Raw genomic sequence first — 17,462 nt, forward strand, 5'->3', positions numbered from 1 at the left:
TTTGGAATTACACAATAATCATCACTTAAAATAATGTGGTATACTTAAAGAAACTCACAAAGTATAGAAATCAACTAAAAACGACTGAAAAATATAATTTCTAATAAGATTTTCACCAATAGTCGCAGTAACGAACGGATCATCTGGCATTACGATGTCTACATTGTCTATGAATCGTATTGTTGGAACGTCACGTTTGTTTACATGATAAGACACGTAAGAATGAATATACAGTACTCACTTTATTGTATTTTGTTGAATGTGTTATAAGCCAGTGGTTCATTTTTTTTACAACAATTATTACGATACAAAGAAATATATTTTAAATATGGTTAAAAATATATTTTAAATGAACCACTTTACTGTCTTCTATGGTTCGTGGCATCAAAAAACCTTAATTAATTGCCAGAGGTCGGACAAAAAGTGCGAATGACGTCAAACCACTTATAGGTGATTTCAAATAGTATTTTTGATTTTCATAAACAATTATCACGTATCATTTATCAATCTCTTTATTGACCTCTTTATTAAACGATATCGCCACTTGAAATGAGTAAGTACGTTTTTGACTGACACATTGTCAATCAGATGAACAGTCAGCGTCAAATACTTCGTAGCAGTCAAAGTGGCCAAATAGTTCGGTACACCATACTAAATATATGGTGTACCGAACTATTTGGCTACTTTGGCTGCTACGAAGTATTTGACGCTGACTGAACAATAAATTGACTTCGTTATTGTTTAGCTATTGTATCCTCACGATTATATTTAGCTAAAATTTATATTTACTAATATATAAGAAAACGCTCTAAAATATCATCTTTACTCGAATATTGTGGCAATTTTCCGTTTTAGGAGGTACGTGACAAACACGTATACTGCTAATCTTACCTACTGTTCCCACTTTTGACTATTAAACCTATTTATCTGAGGATCCCACAGACTTGTTCTAACTAATCTCAAATAATTATACCTTATGGTAACAAGTTTCGTGAAATTTATTTTATTCACTACATCACCCTACCACCTGTATTATTAATTCCATGGATTTATTTACGATTATTTTGTTACTTCATTAATACTACTTTGTTACTACATGTCACACGGAAGTTTAAATACAAACTCAAACATCATCCTGTGTGCAAGATTAAGTACGTCATTTTTACGTCATCCGCACTTTTTGTCCGACCCCTGTTAATTGCATTCTATTCTGTCCATCGTAAAATAACTTCAAGCAATTTAAATACCTATTTAATTGTAAAGGGCAATAAAATAATCCTAATATGGAGGGGTCTATGTTAATTTAAATCTATCAGCGGGGTATCACGTCAACAATGTTGCTGGTACAGTCTAGTCACACACAACTTCACAAGCCAACTTCCAAAATACATTTACACGCGTCTAAGACACTGACAATAAGGTCGTGTAAATAAATATGTGTCCCATCGGACGCCCTATAGGTATCGCTGGAGCGACATGGTGGAGGCGGATCTGCGCGACCTTCGAGTCGACAATTGGCGAGAGGTCGCACAGGACCGAGAAAAGTGGCGCTGTCTTGTGTCGGAGGCCAAGTCTCATTTTGGGTCGCTGAGCCAACGGAGTAAGTAAGTAAGTAGTAAGTATAAAGGGTCCTTATGCACATGGAGCATATATAAGGACCCTTCTCTCATCGAAAGACATGTATATCTGGGAGTTTGGCTTGTATTAATTAATATTTGTGAACTTGACACAATCAGCAGCAGAAGTACCATCAACTTCTTCAACATTGCCTGGCTTATAAACCCGGCCGGCGATTTTACGCGAAACCGTTGGACATGGTATGCAATGTTCAGGAAGTTGATGGTAGCTAAGCGAGCGAGGTGTTCAAAATGAACTGAGCATAAGTTGTATTTAATCGTATGAAGCCAAGTATCTCCGCAAAGCCTTACTCGCTTAGCTAGAGTCCATCTAAGCTCTGCACCATGTTTGATAGCACAGAGTGTGGAGGTGTTAAACGCCATAATTTCATAGAAAAACACGGTACGGTAGCCGACTGTACGATGAAATGTAGACGCCAGACTTGCAGGTGATGCGAGATTTTACATAAATATATTCGAGGAAAAAGTAAATGTGTGCTTGAGGGAAAAACACATAAATGCCTATGATAAATCCTGTTTTCAGTTTAAACACTAAAATTACATTTTTTGTTCTATTCATTGTTTACAATGGAGCGAACAAAAAGCGATTGTATTATTAATACATTGTATTAAATAAATTAATATTGTAGGACATTGACATTATTACATAAATTGACAAAGTCCTGTAAGCTCAATAAGGCTGGTGTTGTGGGTACTTAGACAACGACATACATAATAGAAAAAATATTTAAAAATACTTAAATACATAGGAAACATCCGCGACTCAGGACCAATTATCTGTGCTCATCACAAAAATAAATGCCGTTACCAGGATTTCAAGGATTTGAACCCAGGACCATCGGCTTTATAGGCGTGGGTCACTACCCACTAGGCCAGACAGGTCGTCAATATTTACTGATAGGCATATCAGTGTTTCTAGTTTTAAGAGTGTTAATCAAAAACCCTAAACTTTTTCATGTGAAGTTACATTAACTAAGTATGTAATGTATGTGTGTGTATGTTTGTAGTAGTGTTCTTTCCTTTCACGGTTTTACTTGGTCTGGTAAGGTGAACTAAAAACAGAAATAAATAAGTAATTCTTGTAACCTAGAATGTTTAGAACATGTTTCGGCGAGACAAAAACTCACCGTCTCCGCTGGCTCGGCCATGTTTTGAGAATGGAGGAGGATCGCGGCGCTAAAAGGGCATACCTGGGACGCCCGGTGGGGCGGAGGCTTATCGGACGTCCCCGGTATCGCTGGGGCGATGCTGTTGAAGCGGACTTGCGCGATCTCCAAGCCGATATCTGTTGGGAGATGGCACAGGATCGAGACAACTGGCGTTCACTCGTGTCAGAGGCCAAGACTCATTTTGGGTCGCTGCGCCATTAAGTAAGTAAGTATGTTTAGAAAGTTTAAGACAATATCAGGTCATATCACTTTTAATTTTATTATCATTAAAATAGGCAGTGCTCGACCAATAGGAGGTGTAAATGATAGCAGCTGTGTACACAAATGACGGTGTAGGGTTCAGTTCAGTTAAGTTAGCAAATGTGACGACACGTCCCACTTTGTCGCTTGCCATAAGGACGCCTTGACAGGTTATTCGGATAAACATACAAGCAAATTTCGTCCCTATGGCAAGCGAGAGAAACAAAGTGGGACGTTTTGCCGGCCACGGTCACAAATAAAGGCAGGGCGCATTTAGTACTGTTTCCACCAGCTTGACTATCTTGTTATAGTTGAGCACCTTATCGAGCAGGAAAAAAAAAACCTAAGATATAAGTCCCTGATTAGTAACGCCTCACACTGTTATTTGGAATAAACTGACTAGAGTTAGACTAAGATAACTCTGCAGTGAATTTGATAGTACATACATACTGTGGAAGTGTTACCAAAAAAGTGGAATATCTATGAAATGATGACGTTTAAAATAGCACTCGACGTTCTATGATGCTATCAAATGCGCTGCAGAGTTATCTTGGACCAACTCTACTTTTCTTATTGTTCTTTTAACAAGTGGTTTAATTTGTTTTTAGTAACAGATTTCAATTTCACTATGTTCTCGATTTCTCGCAAACTGAACAGATTTGGGTATTGTTTTTTATACCATGACGGTGGCAAACAAGCAGATGGCGCGCCAGTCACCGCAGCCAAAGGACGCCTACAATTACATGCGCGTAGCCGACCCTTTAAAAACCTCGGAAGGGAGCTCATTCCACAGCCGGAGCGTCCGCAGGAGGAAATTCCTCTAAAAAACGCACAGTGCTTGACCATTTAGGTTTTATGATGTGAGGATGAACACCCTGCCGACCACCCTGCTGGCCGTTTGCATCGTGTCAAGCAATTCTTCAGAGCACAGCCCATTGTACAAGCGGTAGAACACACACAAGGAGGCAAAGTCTCTCCTTAGACTTAAAGGTTCAATACCGCTTGTGAGTTTGGGATCGTCGACGATTCGCACAGCGCGCCTTTGGACTGAGTCGAAGGGTCCGAGCTGGCATTCAGGGCAATTATTTTAAAAAGAGAGTTATAAGCTCTGTTATAAGTGCGAGTTTTGTACTATCCGTTATCAGTTAACTATATTCACGATGCGTAAGATAATTAATGCGTACTTTATTTAGAAATTAGCGCATGTATTTGATAATGTGAGTACATAAAATAAACATTACATGTTCTTGGAGTCGGACAGTCTCGCGTGTGATAACACAAGTCACAAGGGATGGGATTGTATCTTGTATCTTGATGAATCGTCTGATGTTAAGCATTTAACGTCGCCTATGGACACCCGTAACAAGGGCGTTGCCGACCTTTAATATGGGAGTACGTTCGGAAATACCGCGGGCGGCAGTTCATTCCACAGTAATTCCGAGGCCGGGGTTTCTGGAAAACGCACAGTTGAGGACTGCCATTACTGCCAACCATCTAGGTCAGTGGTGGCCAAAGTACGGCCCGCGGGTCAGCTCCGGCCTCCGAAAGGATTTAATCCGGCCCGCCGTGGTCCTATGAAATAGTATAATATACAATAATCGCACATCAATATACATTTTCGCTGCAATTCTGGCCCTATTCTAAAATTTCTTGAACTTTCTGGCTCCCCATGAAGTGTAGTGTGGAGTATGTTCCCCTCTCACCTTACTTACTATATAAGCATGTAACCAAGTTATTTAAGTAGTATTACAATAAACATCATACAGACAACGTGTGTTTCCGTTACTCATCTCCCACATCACATGGCGACCTTGCCAGTCGTGATTGTGGTGAGCGCGAGGCGCGAGTGAGTGTAGTCAAGGACTTCAAGGTTTTCCGAATTCCGTTTTCCGTACTTTCCGTATAAAGTTTGCCCACCATTGATCTAAGTGCTGCATATGGAAATGTCGCGTAAAGCCATGACACAAACACGTTTTTCGGACGTTGTAAAATTCAGGGAGACTTACTCACATAATGTCACATCTCTATTTACTACTCACAATGAAACGTAATAACTCGCCTACAAATCAAATCATGTAAACCGATAACCCGGGGTTACTACGTCTGTCGGTCGAATGTCAGCTTATCAGACGAATGCTAATTAATTATTACTTATGAGTTCTTTGTCTTTGCGTGTGTCATTACTCGATCGAAAATAAGTATAATGTGATTTATAGTCGTACACTGGTTACGGGTACTGCACAATCCGTAATCTAGCAGCATTTTAAGAAATATGGTCAATTAAGATCCATACCTACTCGTAAACTATAGTCTGGCAAGAGTCAGCTGTCACTGGACCATACGGCAGTTACACACATAGAGAATCATGTCTTTTTCTTACGATAGTACAGTCAGCATCAATAATAGCGGATGAATCAACGCGTCAAAAGTATCTGATATCCCGGATAACTTTTACAAATATAGATAAGTTAAAGAAGATTTCTGCGCATGTGTCACTGGTTCTGTTGAGGTCCTGTTTCGCCGTTCCCAGAGTCACCTACTTTTTGCGCACTGTGCCAACCTGGCTATGCCCCAGGCTTATTGACTCGTTCGATAGCGTTTTTAAAGGATTCGGTAGAGTCAATGTTGAACGTCTCCCTTAATGCGGATCAATGGGATCTGGCCTCCCTTCCCATTCGATCGGGTGGGCTAGGCGTGAGGCGCGTACGGGACGTTAGCTTGCCGGCATTTCTGGCGTCGGCGGCGGGAGTCGTGGACCTTGTCACTCAAATTTTATCTCCAGATGGTGACAAGGTATCCATACCTTTCGCCGCGGAAGCTTTGGAGGCTTGGCGGGCTCTCAACCCTGAGGCAACGGCGCCGGAGAGACCGGATCGTCAGCGTCTGTGGGATGACGTGGGGGTTAAACGGGTGCTCGGTAACTTAGTGGGGTGTGCGGTGGGTGTAGACAGGGCGAGGATGCTCGCAGTGTCGAAGCCGGAGTCGGGAGCGTGGCTTCACGCGCTTCCCTCTCCGCACTTGGGTACACTGCTTGACAACGACTCGACGCGGATTGCAGTTGCTCTTCGCCTGGGCTGTGCAGTGTGTGAACCCCACGCTTGCATCTGCGGTACTAGGGTGGAGAGCAGCGGTCATCACGCGTTGAGTTGTGGTCGGTGTGCAGGGAGGTTTCCGCGGCACCACGCGCTTAATGATATCGTGCGGAGAGCGCTAGTTTCTGCAAACGTCCCGTGCGTGCTGGAACCTCCGGGCCTCAGTCGCTCTGATGGGAAGAGACCTGATGGGTTGACGTTGGTTCCTTGGGAGAAGGGGAAATGTTTAGTGTGGGACGCAACGTGTGTCAGCACTTTCGCGGCGTCGCATATTGGCCGTACGGTGAGGATGGCAGGGGCAGCGGCCGAGTTGGCTGCGGTTCGCAAGCGGGAGAAATATGAGGTCCTTGCGAACTATTTATTTGTCCCGCTTGCTGTAGAAACCGCCGGGTGCTGGTGTGCCGAGGCCAAGGCCTTTTTCGAGGAAGTGGGGAGACGCATGCGAGAGAGAGGGTTGGATCCTCGCTCAGGGACCTTCCTGATGCAAAGATTATCCATAGCCGTTCAACGTGGCAACGCGGCGAGTGTCATGGGTACTTTTGCGTCGGGGGGGTCGTGGGGTGAATTTCTAGTATAGGGTGTTATTTAGGTTAGGATAGTAGTAAAGACCTGAATTTTTTGTTAATTATATAGATAAATCTATAAAATTGACGTTCAAAGGTATATCTTTTACGGTCTTAATTGTTCTACATATAGGACCAACACATTTTGTTAAGCTGTTACAGAATGATACTTTTGAAGCGTTGTTTGATCCCCTACTATTGATGCTAACTGTACCCATTAACGCCTCAAACAAAATTATATAGGTAGTTTTTGTCGTACTGAACTACTGATAGTAACACTACTACTGGTAATAACACTAGACCCTACTCATAGTGTTGTGTTCCTGCCGGTGAAAAAGGTTGCCAGAGCTCAACGAGGGGGGGTGGGTTTAGGGTCGGCAACGCGCATGTAACTCCTCTGGAGTTGCAGGCGTACATAGGCTACGGAGACTGCTTACCATCAGGCGGGCCGTATGCTTGTTTGCCACCGACGTAGTATAAAAAAAAAAGTGACAAAACCCGGCTTGCCAGACTAACAAAAACCTATGACTTCGAATCTATTATTATCTAAAATTTCCATACTATATGACAAATCTATCAATCGTCGAATAATCGTATTAGATGCGATCGAAAAATATTTTTATCATATCATTGAAGATCGTTTAAAACTAAACTAGTACATTACGATACAAGTGCGAAAAATAGGAAATCCGAAACGAGTGGCGATAAATTAAAACACGACCGAAGGGAGTGTTTTAAATCGACACGAGTTGCGAATTACCTATTCGCACATGTATCGTACAACGTTTTACAGTACATATGGCCTTTTAAATTTTCGACATAGTTACGTAATGTGCTAATTATCGCACTAGTGCGGTAAAGTAGCGCCATATGTACTGTAAAAATAGTTTTCGCCTGTTCATATATAATGAGAAAAATGTCAAAAGTCAAGCGCGACCGCGATAGGTCGAAGGGTAATTGAACTAATTGACAATAACAATTAACACGCGTCACGAGTACGATAAAAATATTGTTGTCATATTAATCACTTTAGGTATTTAATGATATTAAACTATTAATTTGTAAACATTTGATTTTGACAGTAATTTACTTGAAGGATTTAACAACTGGAGACGCCATGTCTGTAATTTTCTGTACAAAAATAAAGATAGTTTATTATTCAAGTAGGCATATTACAATGCGCTTATGAACGTCAAATAAAGCTACACCGGCTCCAACCCTAAACTCTGACCCGAGAAGATTTAAATCCCCCCTCAATTGGAGGAGGGTATCCCAATATGGACCGGCGAGACACATCTTTTCAAAACATTACATCTTATAATTAACATGCATTAAATAAGAAAAATAAAATACAATTTAGATTACTATAGAAATCATGCATACATACAGTAGCTACTTTTCTTTATAGAAAATTGATCAAAAAAAAAAAAAAAATATATATATATATATATATATATATATATCATATAAAATCATACAAATACGTAATAGAATAGCTCTCAGCCAAACAGTCAGCCAAACAGTTTGCCGATTTTTGCGAGGGAGCGGCACATCAAATGTATGCGGATAAACGTCAGACCATACAATACATGACCATTGGCCGAGGTTTTCGTCGGGGTAAGCTCTTAAAGGGGACTCCGGTTGTTAAATCCAACGTTTACGACGAACAAGTAATTAATAAAATTGTTGTAAGGTAAATCCACCAAACAATTGAAAAATATGACATATCAATGACATTTCCAATATCGATCGTCCGAGATAGATATATATAATAGTAAATAATTGATTGTGACATTGATCATGACGTTAGCACACTTTCGCCGCGAAGACTTTAATAAAAATACCGTGTATTATATTAGGGAGAAAAGTAGTGTGTCCTTTCAGATATTAGTAAGCAATTATCATACCAAAATAGGTTTCATCTAAGCTAAGCTGTGTAATTACTAATTAACATTGACTTAATTTAGTATTGAAAGTATTATCGACCACCACATACATATGAAAGGTCTACTTTCCAGTCGCATCCTCATCGCCGAGGGTCGTGATTACCACAGACGCTCAGCACCACTTTCTTCCAGGCACTCCTATCCTGCGTCATTTGCAGGCAAGGCAGTCCTTGGGTCCTGCATATGCCTTTACTGTGTCTATCCATCGGGTAGGCGCTCTTCCTCTATTTTTTTTATACTATGTCGGCGACAAACAAGCATAGTGCCCGCCTGATGGTAAGCAGTCTCCGTAGCCTATGTACGCCTGCAACTCCAGAGGAGTTACATACGCATAGCCGACCCTAACACTCTGCACCCTCATTGAGAGCTCTGGCAACCTTATTCACCGGCAGTAACACAACACTATGAGTAAGGTCTAATGTTATTTGGTTGCGGTTTTCTGTAAGGTGGAGGTACTTCCCCAGTTGGACTCTGCTCTAGATCTGGAATGACATCCGCTGTGCCGTGCCCTACCACACAAAGCGAGATGACATTCACAATGCACATACCTCTCTTTTGGACGTAGTTTAAGGAGGTACCCGGGTCCAAATCTCCTACTACTACACTACTTATCTTCCTTTCTACGTGACCGATCATTATCAATACCTCCAGACCAAATTCGCGTCTACCCACGTTTCCGAAGAATCGAAGTATGCGCAAGGTACAAAAGCGGAGAATTGTATTCGAATTTTCAGCTGGTTCAGGATTGATTCTTTTGTGCAGCGGGCTCTCCATCACCAGCACCACATTTCAAACGCATCTATCATTTGCAATATGAATTTATTTATTTATTGGACTAGATTTCCTCCTGAAATCATAAAAATGGTAAAACCGACACTTCTTAGAACTCGGAGCACGACTAAAAGGCTATGCCCTTAATAGTGAGGCGACAAACGATAAAAACAAGATCAATCAAGATCTCTCTGATAGCTGGAGCTAATAAATTTGTCAATCATAAGTCTAAATTGGCGGTGAAGTCTTATAAATAAGTATAAATGTGTAAGGACCTGTGTTATAGACATACCTAATGGCACGAACTAGTACTTTTTAAATTCCATAAAGTGGCAGAATAAATAAATAAATAAATAAATATTATAGGACATTATTACACAAATTGACTAAGTCCCACAGTAAGCTCAATAAGGCTTGTGTTGAGGGTACTTAGACAACGATATATATATAATATATAAATATTTATAAATACTTAAATACATAGAAAACACCCATGACTCAGGAACAAATATCCATGCTCATCACACGAATAAATGCCCTTACCAGGATTTGAACCCGGGACCATCGGCTTCATAGGCAGGGTCACTACCCACTAGGCCAGACCTGTCGTCAAACATAACATTACGATACAAGTGTGAAAATTAATAACGTAAAAATGAAATGTAACGAACATCGCACGCAATTTTAAAACATATATAAAAATGTGAACACTAGAAGGGAAAGCAATCATTTGACAACACATTAAAGGCCTGTTTGCCTGAACACATACTGTACGTTTAAAGTACTTAGCACTAACTTACGTGTCACACATTAAACTCCAATCTAAAGCATGTAGTGTTTCTACAATGTACATTCTAACCATTACTGCAACCTAATTAACCAAGCAACGCCGGTCGTACCATAAAAAGGACATTATCTAGTATAAACTCCTGGCGGTTAGGGCATTATATTATGTGCTTTGTATAAGCTATAGCCGATGACGGCCTCGTTCGAGATAGCCTAGCTTTTAGTTGATAAGGTACCGAGTGAAGGACATACTGACTTTGTAGTGTTTATTAACCCTTTACATGGATTAAACTATTAAAAGTTTGCGTTGGTTACTAATAGTACATTGTGCAACGAGGGGGGCAAGTGAAATTTTGCAAACGAGGTCTTAAGGTGCAATACAGCCGCAGTTGATTTCAAATTTGAACTTTATGGAAAAAGCGTCTTATTGGTTAAATAAGGCACAAATGGAGATTTTTTTTAGAGGCAAGTCTTGAGAAGAACCGTGACTTAAGGACGTGAGTCCTATAGTTCCATCTAAATAAAGGTTATGGGTACGGGTCTGAAAATATAGATATGGATGACAAAGTGCCAAAAATATGTATACACCTTAATATATAGGCAATAACGTCGTGTATACATATTTTAGGGACTTTATTTCGAATCGATATTTTTAGACGCGACTGTAACCATATTTTAAAGGCAACGCACGCCGTAAATCGGCCTAATGGTCTATACTGTCGTAAAAATTCTTCCGACCGTGAGATTTTTGGATGTTGACTGTACCTATTTACTTGATTATTCACTATCTATTAGTTATTTAAGCAAGTTGTGCGCAACATTTGACAGACGCATGATGGATGCGAGCCCCGTAACACTTTCCACGCCGTGCCGGGCCTTATACGGTGCACATACACAGGCTGCTCCAGTGTTGTAGACTCGAGTCCTTTCAGAATCGAGTCAATTCTTCAGACTTACAATGTGGGTAAGATCGTCATATATATTTTTTTGTTAGGAAGACCGTTATAGGGCCAGAATTATAGTATTCGTATACGTACTTCGCTCAGACACTTTCAGAAAAGAAGAGCTTCACTTCTGCTCTATACCGACTTTATGTAAGTAGAGTATGTTTTCAAGAAGTTACAAGCCGAATCCTTTTTAACTTGTGAAGTGACCCCGAGTCTTTTGTTGACTTGAGTCATTTTCTGATAACGCATAATTTATTTACAATAAATTCAAAACAAAATACAAGTCTCTTCAATGTCTTCATGTAAAATTGATGTGTCATAGTTCGTGTCATCCACGATGACGCGCAGATTTGCAAATGTAACCTTTATTAACATGACATTACGAGTCAAGGCACGTGTCTCAATCAATCATACAATAACACCTATATCTCTATACTGTTAATAAAATCTAAATAATTGTTAACGGCGTCTTTATTCGGAGGCCATTAAACATAAATTTTTCACCAGTACGGAGTACGAATACTAGTACTGTAAGAATAAGAGTACTACCTATACGACCGTTGTTTTATTTGTTTTCATCGGACAGGTGTCCGTGTTAGGCTGCCATTCCACTGAGGACGAAATAAGAGGAGACGTGCAGGTTGTAATCCAGCGGAGCGGAGAAGAGAACCAATGCTATTGGTTGATTCCCGCACGTCTCTCATCTGCGCCTCAGTGGAAAGGCAGCGTTAGGCGACGATGTCTTGTTTTCTCGGGTATAGCTGTCGGCAGCTATATACAAAACTGGACGTACTCGCGTAACACTATCCGTTGTCCGGTGAAAACAACGAACGTATACAAGCGGCCTTACGATTGTGAAGGTCGGCAACGCTACGATGACTGCTTACATTTAGGAGAGCTGTGTGCTTATTGTCAACATAAATAAATAAAGATCAGAATCCAAATCAGATCAGAACATATTAAGAAAGAAAAAACAATTGTAGAAAACAAATCGGAACATCCTGTAGATTACTAAGTAATGCTGTAAATAAATTAATATTTACAGGTACAAAATATGTCAAAGGATGGTAAAACTTGTTCGAAGTTCGCAAGTTACAGGCGGAAGCGATAAATAGTAATCATTGAATAAATGCAGAATTGTTATTACAGGTCAATGTGGAAAAGAACGGCATATAATATTTTTAGCTGAGAAGACGATCATAGAGGGCAAGAACTCTCGTGTTTGCATACTTAACGTACCTACTTCTCTCACACAGAAAGGAAAAGCTTAGCTCTTTCAGCTCTATCGAACTTCTGTACTGTAAGTGAAGTATTGCGATAAGGCCGCCTGTTGTTTACCTCTATCTTCATGAATTATATGTGTTTCCATGTACATTTGTTCTGAGGTTGTGCAATAAAGAGGATTTGTATTGTATTGTATTGAGTATGTTTTCTTAGTTATTTAGCTATCAAAGATAAACCAAGTCACCAAGTTACTTCCACTTTCATGGTATGCACATATATGATTATGGATGCACGGACCTTAGGACTTTCTGAATTTTTATTAGAATGTAGTTTTAGATTTAGGCGTATAACGCAGAAAGCCATACTCGTGCTTCATACGCACTTATGGCATCACAGACCTTATTCATAAAGTGTGTCAAATCTACCTCTTTATCCATAATATCTTTTCCCAGTCTGTTATTTTGACCTTTGTTAAAAAGACAAAATTTAACACAGATTTTCTAAGGAACAAAAGTTCCGTGAGACACTGACACATATAATATATTAAACCGGATCACTCAGAGGTATGTAAAGTCGATGATTTCCCGACGTGTTTCGCTCCATAACGAGGAGCATAATCAAAAAGCGCACGCGTTGGTGGTCCGACGCAGACTGCGGGCGCCAGCTCTCCGCAACCGATTACTCGGCGCAAAAAATGTCGAGCAATCATCGACTTCGTATACGTGAGTGACTTTAATATATATGTATATAATATGTCGGATTTTCTAAATTTTATAAATAACGAGATTAGGCAGGCCCCCGTTACCTGTCATGCCTACCCGCTACCGCGTCCGCTTCCTCACCTATCTTGTGTCGGTCGCCATAACGGGTTCGTACGGATAAGGTAAGATGCTCAATGGCAGTGATTGTCGCGACACGACGCATTGCTTAGGCAGGCTCCCTTAACGGCATATCAGGTCACGTTTTTCGCTTTTTTTATGTGATAGCAAACGAGCAGACAAGCCGCTTGATGTGACCGCACCGTCGCGCATGGACATAAGCAACATCAGAGCACCCACTTATGCGTTAACGACACTTGAGAACCCTTAATACCCGCTTGCAGACCCATGTGGTAGCGCAAAGGGAATACCTCAGGAGGTAACTCATTTCACATTCTTCACGGTCTGGCAAAAAACGAGTGTAAGGTTTACTTAGGCTACAGATATAGCATAACTCCAGTAGTGCTAATAATTATTCAAGAATCCTGTGTTGTCGTGCCTCGAGAAAACTTCGATTTATGGAGTTGATTCCTCAGCCGTTGTTTTAATATTCGGATATGTTATCTTAGTGCACCGTCCATTTAGGTTTCAGCGCGTTTTTGTAAATTCAAGCGGCCACTAGCGATCGCGGAGCTCAAAAGTGCGCACGTTTTTTTCTTTTCGTGTGCCTCTTTCGCACTCACGAAATGTACGTGATGGCTTCCTTTTTGCACATTTCAATTATCTTTAAGTTACGTTTACGCTTATGCGTCGTTGTAGATCTGTGGTATTTCACAAGGAGTATCTCTCCTGAGACTAAACAGTTTAATAAATCAATATCCCTTGTAATTCTGGGCTCGTCTACGATTGGATCCTTAACTTTGTTTTTATATTTATAGCCCACATACTAAAATAATAAAATTACAGTCCGATTGGATTGCCCCAATTTGTCAAACCGATCTCTCATGTTAGTACAAAATTGCAGGGCCTACCGCGAATAACAAAAATCGAAATTTCGCTGTCTGCGTCTATCGCTTTTCCATTTTTGTGCTATAGAGAGGCGTCTTTCTTGGTAGGCCCTCAGGATGATTTCGTTGCAAAATGGCCAATCGAAATCTTTTTAGTATCTGAGGAATAAAGAACAAACATCGAATATCCTTATCTGCTCGTGTATATTTGAGCAATAGAGACAACGATAAGACACGAATTAGGAATACTTAAAGGACGGCAATGCACTTGCAACGCGTCTGGTGTTGCAGGTGTCCACGGGCGACGGTAATTCCTTGCCATTGGACGATTAGTCTGCTCGTTTGTCTCCTATATCATAAAAAGAACCTTCCAGAAGACAGAATAGAGGGCGTGACCAAATCGTGTGGATTTAGTCGGAACAAATTAATAACACTTGTGCAAACACGCAGTAAATATGTAAACACGGCGATACGCTTGGAGTAATAGTTTTACGTTGGCAATCATGCCAAATAATTTACAGGAGTTATGGTGAAGATCTGACTTAATCAGAGGAATCAAGATAGATTAACTCAATCGCTAAGGAATTGTCAGATACTTTCATTCATATTCATATATTTATTGATAATAATTCATATTATATGCCAAAATATTATTTAAAACAAATTAAGTACAAAACATTTTCTCTACTAATATGTTGATTGTAAATATTGTAACCCAACAGTGAAATATGACGCCATACACCGTACAGGACATCGGCAAACGAATCGCACAATTATAATATAATGGAGGGTGGTCTTAGCTAGGAAGAATCATGGACAACACAGTAAGTGTCCGAGTGGACGCTCGAGTTGGGCGTGCAGCGGGGCGGGGCGTGCGACGTGCATATTAAACAACAGCAAACGTATAGGAGCGGCCTCAAATAACTTGTGAGCCCGACGCCACGCTACACGCCTCGCCGAACACTCAGCTTGGAGCGTCCACTCAGGCCTTACACTAAGACAGGCAACAGAATAGCGATTCAAAAGCGAGGGAAAAAGCCAAAGGACACGGATGCACTAGGCGATAGTTACGTACGTATCTATCGAATGGCATGTAACCAGTGTATAGGTAACATTTGCACAGGGAGAGCTGTATGAATGTCATCGCACGGAAGTTCATATTTTCACCTCGCCGTGCGTTGGCTTTGCTTATTTGTCCTCCACCACCGACTTCGCACATAGCCAATAGAACTTCCCAGTCTTGCTTGTTTGGTTAATTTGAGGTCAAGGACCTTATTCAACACAGTTATTGAAGAAAAAAAAACGGATAAGTGCGAGTCGGCCTTGCCCACCGAGGGATCCGTACAAATTTAACTTGTATTATTTTTACTGTACTTCTCAGATTTTTCTCTGTACTTGTAGTGTAAGACGATATTACTTGCAGACTTTCAGTTCTAGGTCAACGGGAATTACCATATAAATGTTGATTACCTTTGGAGTGTCGAAATACTCGTTATACGTTAACTTAGAAGTTTGATATTTTCACAGCTTCAAGGGACTGTAGACCTATGATTTTAATTTCAGCTATCTTTCAAATATAGAGGGTCTTGACAGACAGCCGGACGGACAACAAAGTGATCCTAGGGTTTCATTTTTACTTTTTGGGGTACGGAACCCTAAAATTAGGTGACTTGCCAACCAAGCATGTAAAGCATGTTTAACGCCCCGCCATTGACTGTCCGTATATCTTGAATTAGATGATGCCCTAGACACATGTGGCGGCCTTCGCAGTACATAGTATCTATTAACCGTGATTCATTACGCGCAATTAAACGCTTTCCCACGGCGCCGGCGCAGCGGCCACGAGACGAGCGGGCCAAGTAGCGATTATCGAATAAAACTCATTTTATAACGAACCCAAATTAAAGTCATGCCTCTGCGAGCTTTAGACCTCCCAGTTTGAAAAGGGACCCAAAAGTGAATCGATAAAAATATACCGCAAATATGCCGATGGTCCTGGGATCGAATCCAGGTAAGGGAATTTATTTGTGTGATGAGCACTGATATTTGTTCCTGAGAATTTAAGTATTTGTATAAGATATATATATATATATATATATATATATATATATATCTTATACAAATACGTACGTTATACGTTATATCGTTGTCTGAATACCGACAACACAAGCCTTCTTGAGATTACCGTGGGACTTAGTCAATTTGTGTAAGAATATCCCTATCATATTTATTTATATATACCAAACCTATGTAATATTTTGAAACATGCTTAACTTGGAATCACCAGAGTACTAAGCGGGAGGTGGGCAATATAAAATTAAATTAAAATTTGTTTATTGCGAGTAACAATAACAATATTAACATAAATTTAACAACACAACACAAATTAAGCTTAGAATCAATTTAAAACTGGAAAAATTATTGTCGCAGCAATGTCGAATGTAGGGACAGTCGACTCTGCAGCAATCATGGCCAGGAGGGCTAAGATGGTCGGCTCTTTATCCTTTGTCACCATGCCTGTCACGTTCTAACATGTATGTAAGTGCGAAAGTGACGGACATAGTGACAAGTGATAAAAATGGAACCATGCTGCCAGCCCAGGACGGCATTGGGGCTAGCTCGCACCTTACGCATCAAGGCGGCACCGCGCGCGCGCATCCTCGCGGAGAAATACGCCGCCGTGCGCGTCTCCGCGACCATGCCCGACGCGCTGCAGTATCGAGGCAGCCCCAACACCGCCCTGAACGTATAGTTAAACAGAGCACGGGGGTGTTGTAGGCTCTTTGAGTGTACTTCGCACACAGGCTTCAAGTATAGAGAGACGTGCAGTACGCTCTAAATAGCGTTATTTTCACGTCCCACCACCTATCAAACCTCCAGGCGATCATGTTCGCTCTAACACATACCCTCCACTCATGTTCGATGTTTGCATTGTCCTTGAGGTCGGATATAACGCCTTCTAAGCTAATGAAGAAGCTTCTCCACCCAACTCACTATCTTACTCTGTCTTTTTCTATTCCGAATAAGTATCTTTGTTCATCCCGGTTGCGTCCTCAACTACTGCTAGAAACCCGCCACACAATAGTCTCTTTATCAGACACATATATGTCGAATATAAATGTATGTCGTACATGAAATACAATTTTATAATTGATCACTTCATGACTATGGTTAGGTTATGTTTGACATTTTCATTTTTCAAATGTTCGGTTACATTTCACGAAATGATTGCCACATCATGAAATTATAATTATTAGTATTGTATATTATACTCTATTATTATATTATTTGGTACGACCTTCATTGGTTGTTTTGAATTTGGAATACTGTACAATTTATTGCACACGGCCTCTCGAGGTTAAAATAATGTAAATATAAATAA

This window comes from Cydia pomonella, chromosome 26, assembly GCF_033807575.1.
Source record: "Cydia pomonella isolate Wapato2018A chromosome 26, ilCydPomo1, whole genome shotgun sequence".
Classification (NCBI taxonomy): Eukaryota; Metazoa; Arthropoda; class Insecta; order Lepidoptera; family Tortricidae; genus Cydia; species Cydia pomonella.